Below are 8,159 nucleotides of genomic sequence, written 5' to 3'. Positions count from 1 at the left end.
ATTTACATAAATTGTAACAATATTTTGACGTTGCCTGCTACACATACGGAACAATAATAACACAGACTTGACACAAATAAACCACATCACGCTATGTATTCCATTTTACTGTATTGCTATATTGTATCCTGATTCGTTCTACTTCCGAACCAACCCCTTAGTTGTACACATTCTTTCCACGATAGAATGTTTCAATATTAATCTGTTTTAGCAATTAATGAATTTCTAAAACGTCGCGATACTCTGTTAGTGACTTCCCCTGTTAGACAAGCGTTGCTATGGCAATAAAGTATAATATTCATGAAATGCTTTTGAATAATACACCGACTAAAAGCTTTCTATACTAAATCTTATGACTCGTTACGCTTAATAATATATAATTTACCAATGTCAAAATGTCTCCATTAGAATAAATTATTGTGAATACATCATAACTATGTTGAACGAATGTGAACAGCAAGTTCTTCAGACAAAAAAATGAAACTAAATCCAGACATTTCAAACCTGATACATATTCTTAAAACCAATACTCACCAATGCAATACCTCCAAAGTGTCACTATTTGTCAGTGAAATACAGAAATGTTTGATTTTAAGGATGATTTTAGGTTACTTTAGTATCTTGGCCTTTGCGCTTTTTCCATCTTTGTTCGATTTCAGCACATTTTGATATAATAGTGTTTTGTACGATTACACTCAATTGTTCGTTGTTAAACTAATGTAGCTATAGAATATGGCCCACATATGCTGTAAGTGAGAGTGATTGGCTTATGTTAAATATTGTTTGACGCACCACAGGGATCGAGATGAAAAGGACCGGGCGTTGGTAATTAGGAAGAATTTGAAACAAATACAAAAGTGGTGCAACAAATTAAACTACTCTCACTTACTACGCCAGTGTACCATTCACATAGTTATGCAAGTCGTGTTATTTGTATATTTTAATTTAAATTTGTTTACCAAGAACTGATTCAGTTATCTTCTTCAAAGACAAGCACACACACTAACAGACCAACATAACCTCCCTAATGATGGTAAACAAGAATATATTGGAACAACGTCTACTGATATCCTGCTCGACTATTTCCGATTGTCAGGCCAGTGCCATGCAATTAAACAACACAATCCGTGAATTCAGATGCACGACATTCATTTTTTGTATATTTAATATATTATCATTTTTTCAGTGATCTAAGGTTGGTGTTATTTCCACTTTTCAAATCATTATATCAACTGATTGCAGTATGTTTATAACATAACATTAATGTAACTACTTTCGCCTGAATCGTAATAGTGTTCAAAAATGTTTACAGTGTTATCTGAACAAACCGAATCACCAATGGAATTAGGTGTACATGTTTATATTTAAGTGTTTAGGAATACGTGATATTATTATACCTCATATGTATATTATTTCTCTAGAAGTTAACAAATTACGTCATATAGGCTTGAGAATCCGTCAACAAATGGTCTGCTTTTCTATTGAAGGTCTTTGGTGGATAACCTGACGTTTATCGAATAATTGTACCTTTTTCTGTTTTTTCAAGATATTGTGCGCCATTGCGGCATAGTTATGTCCTATATAAATATTTGTCTGCAAGCGATAATTACCGAATAACACGAATATACGTGTAAGTCAGTCCCTAGTCGGATGTAAATAAATGTTAATTACCAGACGGTCGCCCGTAGCTTGTTTAATAAATGTATTTTAAAAGGGATTATGGAATATAACAATACAAACCCACTAATTTAAAATGTTTGCAGAGAAAATGCCTGTAAATAAGGAAACTGCGGTAAGTGAGATCTTGCTGTGCAGCTTTTACGGTTATATCAATATTTGGTATAATATTGCTAATATTGGCTTTTGTCACAGTCGATAAACAGATTTGTTAACACTCATATTATCGCTAATCTTGGTTTTGCATCGTTCAACAATGCTCAAGTCGATATTTGTTCGGAGTCAGTAACTGTAACATAACATAAAATACATGAAAAGCCAATGATATTGTTTAGATCAATCGTCCATGAGAATCGTTCGTTCACGAGAATATCAATATACAACAAATGGTACAAATGGGTGTATACAATATACACATTTTACATGCTTCTTTCTGTGCGTCATTTTCAGTACCAAATGCAATAAAACACAATTATTATAATTGACGCTAAAATGAAATGATATCTAATGTGTCTGTACGTCCCTGGTCTATAGTGTACTATACAACATTAAACTTGTTATTTTATCACGTATGTCTTTATTGGTACTTCTCGATGCTGCAATAATGGAGAAAATGTATTAACTAATAATTAATATATACTGATATATGTGACCAAAATCTATATTTATATTCAAGACAAGTCAACGTCATCTAGTTCTTCTGTGCAAATGCCATTTGCTATTAGTTATCCGAAAAACATACAATATAAGGTTGCCCAGGACTTCCATGATAAAGCTATCTCAAATTAAAAAAAAATATGTCTAATCAAGCAAGCTTTCAAGACTAATTAAATCAAATATACGTTTCATTAACTGTATTATAAAGACATCCTATCATAATTAATTATTCAAGCAATCTTTATCTTATACCAGAGACTATATTCTGAATATTAATGTATAAATGAATAAGATATAATACGACTGATAAATAGAGGGTGACAATTACAAAGTTCTATTGTTTCAGTTACAACTTATACATCACAAGAGGATTGAATATTCAGTCCTGTTAACGGCGTTACATTAAACCTAATTTGCGTCTTTGTTAGGAAACCAACCCGAAAATATAAAATCGTTAACCTCTCTCATTTGTCATATTTAATATTTCTTGAGATATAATGGTAGTCTCTAGATGAGGATATCTATACATACTGGAATATTATAAATATGGCGGACCAATCAAAAGTGATCATGATAGACTACTGTATTGGGACATCAATGTAATCAACCTTGACATATATTCTTTAGCAATTTCATTGAATTGTGCATTAGTCAATTCCTCCAATTACGCTGAGGGCAAAGTCGTTTGATTATTCGCTTGATCCCTGCTTAAATGAATGGTTAATTTAATTTGTTATTTTAATCCGATATAACAATCAACTAAACTAGTCAGCTTTCTTATTTTTCTGAGGAGATATGTTCCCTATTTTGTTCCACACATCGGGATAAAATAAATTGTACCATTATACAGATTAACATTTTGTCAGGATTTCCCACTGCATCACGTCTTTACATAGGCGTATACATAAATGCGGTGACAACCACGACAATTGTTTTAGAAGTCATTGTATTTTTTTACAATAATTAAGGTAACTGTTGAAAATGTACAAAAGTAGCAGAATGTGTAAATTTCGGGATATAATTCAAGTTTATTTAATAACAATTTAAACTATGCCACGATATACAATGCTATACATATATACAACCATTACGTAGTATTAAAACTGTATACAGCAAAATATATGAATATACATTTGGATGATAAGTACATAAGATATAAGATACAATTACGAGTTGTCGAAAAACTTAGACATATAATGTAATTAGTATAAATAAAATAAAATAAAAGTGTATTCATAGTTTGCGTATTACCAACATGAGTTTTATTCATTACTGGTCGTAAATAATTTGGTGGTTTCACTAATACTAATTTCAGATGTCAGCATGTGGTGATGTCGATCTGATGACATAAAATGAGATGGGGATTCCATGCAACAGATACATGAAACGATTTTCCTAAAAAAAAGAAATAAAAAGAATGACCCGTGAGAGTTATTACTGGTGACAAAATGTAAAGGAAACATCATCAATCGGAAAATCGTCAACAATGACATATGCCTATCCTAAAAACCGCCAATTCTCCCACACCCAACAGACGTTGGACCGTAGTGTCCATTAAGATAAAGGGGACCTTTTTACGAGGATGAGCTGCAGTGGGTAATAGCTGAAAGCACAGTAAGAACTAACTTTTAGAGCGAAGTTCAAGTGTAAAAAGCTATAGTGGACTGCTTCAACTCCTGGATTGATTATTTAAACCACCCACAGTGATGAGTGGGCACGTGATATAAATCAAAGAACCAATAATTGTGCTTGCTCATTAGCACCAACAATCCCAATAATTTTGGTAATACTGTTCAGTTGCAAACAAGGACAATCACACATTTGATTTATTTAAAAATAAAAACACTTGTCTGCAATTTTCAAACAATGATATTCAGTGGCCCAAATAGCACCATTTGTGAGTAACTATTGACAAAACTCTGAATGCCAAATCTTGTCTGAAGATTGTCAAATCTTTGTGAAGCCAACCATCTATTGATTGCAAATTCGGACATGAACGTTGCACCTTTAAAAGTGTAAACAAATTATTGGTAGATTTTGAGCTGGTTTACAATTTTATACTTCATTACTGTGAGTGGAATATTGTAAACCTCATCATACCGAAGGTTATGTTTTATAATTTGCTCCTCTATTCTTTTGCCAGATTAAAGTCCTTTCTATCCTTAAAAAGTAGTGGCATATTTAAGTGTTCAACGGTATTTTTCCTTTAAGATATTAAGTCATTAGTTATGTCGAAAACCATGGTTATGCCAATAATATCATTTAACTCATTTGTTCACTCAGTCTTACTTCATGTATACATAAGGCCTTACATAATTCAAAACGTGTTCCATTAAATATGTGTTCCTTACATTAGTTCTTAGTTACATTAATTTTTCATTGACAAAACCTTTGTCGAGTTTGGGGGATATCAACATTATCAGCTTTCTAATGAAAACGAATTGAGATTTCTCGCTGGTTGATTTTTTATGAAGCTAAATTTCTACATAAATTAAACAAAGAAGTTAACTATATTAACTTGATATTGAAATATATTGATATTGTATCATCATATATTTTGCCAATTGTTGTTGGTTGTCTTGTCGAGTGTTATCCGTCGTTTGAGTTTTGTCTTGTGGGCAAGTAGTTTACGATATGTTTTTTGCAGGATTAATAGCAACGTGGTTTGTTGGTGTAAAAACTGTGTGTTTTTTTTGGTTGGTAAAGCAAGATAGTATGAAGTATATATGCCATATAGAGGTATGCCAAGCATACGCTATGTGATACAAGCCTGGGTACAATCTCCTTTTGTAATGCGATGTGTGTTTGTGATATATGTTGTATCCAGACTAGTGTTAATAAAGGTCACATGTTTCAAACTGTCTTTGTACTAATCAACACACCTGCGTCTTAATGTTAGAATGGAAACAGCCATCCATATGGATGGTTTGGTACAATCATATTGCGTGTTCATACGAGTTGTTTGAGGCAACATCACTACCTTCTATCTTTCAAATCTCCATGACCATGTTCGCAGCGATTTCCGCCTGTCCCACGACCAGATTTTTGATAATGGGTGCAATGACGCAGTGATAGAAGATGGTTGCTGTTAATATCTAGCTGTCTTCGGGTTGCCATATTGAGAACGCTCCATGTCCTTGTGCATAGTATCCGAGTTTCCTTACAGTTGATGGTTGCCTTGACAGCAAAATTACTTCGCCAGTGAGGTTCAAATAATATTGATTTAATTTATTCGTGAGATCTGAAGCTGGCACGCGCTTGTTGACTGAATGTCTTCTTCCCTTAAAAACAATTCTTAAACAATTAGTCAAAGGAGAAGTGGTCTCCTCTCAAATGTCCTGTCTATAAGCCCCCTCCTCTGCTGGACTGGTAACAGGTAGTCTGGAATTAATCATGCCTCAACCTAGGTGAAAAGACAATATGTGTAAATGAGGCACATTTCTATTTTTAGAGATAGAACACATGGTTATATAAGTACAATTAAGAGATTTCGGAAATTTGATAGGATATGGTTTCCATGCCGAGCTACATTTGATTGGTCCTTTTAAAACTTGCTCACTGATAATTCTGCTGAATTAAATCACTGAAGGCACATCTAACCATGGATTGCTTCTGTTTAAATCTATCTTTGTTCAAGACCCATAGCTGCCGACGCACCTGACAGTTTCTAAGGTGCATTGAGTCTGATTAATCCACTTTAGAAAAAATGGTAAAAATATATCCACTCACTAACTTTTTCTGCAATACAAAGGAGGTGGTTTCCGATTTAAAATAATTAAATTTCTTAGGGACAAGCTTGTCTTTCTTTTGACACAGATGGCTAACTCAGTACAAGTCATGAGGGAACATAATGTTTACAGAATTCAATCTTGACTTGAGTGTACATAGAATGTACATGTTAAATATGAATAGGAATGCATGATTTAGACAATGTACTGTAACCATTGCATACGCATAGATTGCAATACGGATTTGTAGACCTTGTGGTGTCATTTAACAGAGTAGTCGATATTTGGAGATGAATTCACAAAGTGCACAGCTAAATTACATTGGGAAAACGCGCTTCCCTTTCCCTTAGCTTACGTGACTGTGTCATTAACAAATGTCAATTCTTTTGAATTGTGGGCACAGAGGTTTTTCAACATAAATTGGTATATTATGTCATGGGATACTTAAAATGTATTGCTTATTTTTTATGCATTGAACAGTCAAAGCAATAATTCCACCAATAATACAATACATTGTCAGCAAATATTATGTTTACAAACTTGTGCGTCAACAGAATGTGCTTGTTAAATATGAATAGGGATGCATATTTTGGACATTGTACTGTAATTATTGTATGCACATGGACACAACTCAATTGCAGAAGATGTCCTAGTTGACTGTTTTTATGTTCGTTGGTATAACATAAATATTAATAGCATATCAATATAAGTTTATACGGCTTGAACTTAAATTAATCACAATTCAAATCACACACATTATTTGTGGCATCATGTGGTAAGCAAACATGACAACCCATAGTAGCTGTATTCAGTGAACCTTCAACAGAAATGCACTATTATATGAGTATTTAAGTTCAGTGCCAATATGAATGTAAGTCATTTGCAGTGATCGTCATATATGTTAAACATATAAACAATATGTATTGCATTACTATCAAGTACAACTCAAGCGTATATCATTGGTGTAATTCTTCTGAAAGGCAAATGGAGCGTGATAGAGTTTATTTTCCTGATTGGTATATTATGTGGAGTGCTCTCAAGTAGTAGTTCAGTATAGTTACGAGTGATAAAAATGTGTTCTTATGGATTGTGTGCAAAAAAACGATAATGTGCATATTGCATTATTTCATTCATGAGTGGTCCATTGTATTGATACATAGCCTACGTCATTGCGACTACACCAGAGTTAACACTGACTTCCTGTACCAAGGGAGAAATTACAATTCTGAATTGCCAAATAGATACAATAGACTTCATGTCCGTGCTATATGATATTCTAATTAATATATATCCCTAGTAAATAAATAATCTAGGCTTTAGTTACTTCACTTGAATTGGGCAACACAATCTGTGATTTTTATTGATTTTTGAGAAGCTTTGTGAATTACTTTTAGTATTTGAAGTATCTTTTTTTAATTTAATGTTATGTATATAGATTCTGAAAATATATCCTTTAAATCGCACTGTTTTTCTAACTGTATATAAGACGGCAACGAGCCCGTGCATTATTAAGTGAAGCAAATGTGTTTTTAGCCTTGGTAACATACATAGATCTGATTGAAAGTGTCTCTGAAACAAACACTCAGTCAGCGTTAATATATTATATGTCATTAAATATAAAACAAAAAGACGGAATGTCGAGGAGAAAAAAAACAGTAGTTGAATAGATTATGCCAAGGTATATTGGTGAGACTGAATGTGTGGCGCTATATAAGTGACCTTACATTTCCTTGTTTTACCTAATTATTATACATTATGATACGAACCAAATAACATTCATTCATGTGTTCAAAGTCGTAGCTGTGGTAGTCCAGTGGTACACGCAGCATATATGTAGTTTTTACTGTGATTCTCAGAGTTTTCTGTCACTGTCTTCTTTCTATATGGTTTAGGCGGTTTTTTTTCGTCGTGTAGTAAAGTTAGATATATGCTTACTTATTTGTCCATGTATGCATGACATTGAGGTAACATCCACATAAATAGGCAAATGTGTCACTTGAGCAAGAATTCTACCATAGACGCGAATGCCCTTCAGTATACAGTGTTTTTTTATAATGAATTGCAAAAACATGATTATAAAATAAATTATATTTGGAC

Source organism: Saccoglossus kowalevskii, chromosome 8 (genome assembly GCF_978046115.1).
Source record: "Saccoglossus kowalevskii chromosome 8, keSacKowa6.1, whole genome shotgun sequence".
NCBI classification, from domain to species: domain Eukaryota; kingdom Metazoa; phylum Hemichordata; class Enteropneusta; family Harrimaniidae; genus Saccoglossus; species Saccoglossus kowalevskii.
Note: the sequence above shows the minus strand (reverse complement) of the source record.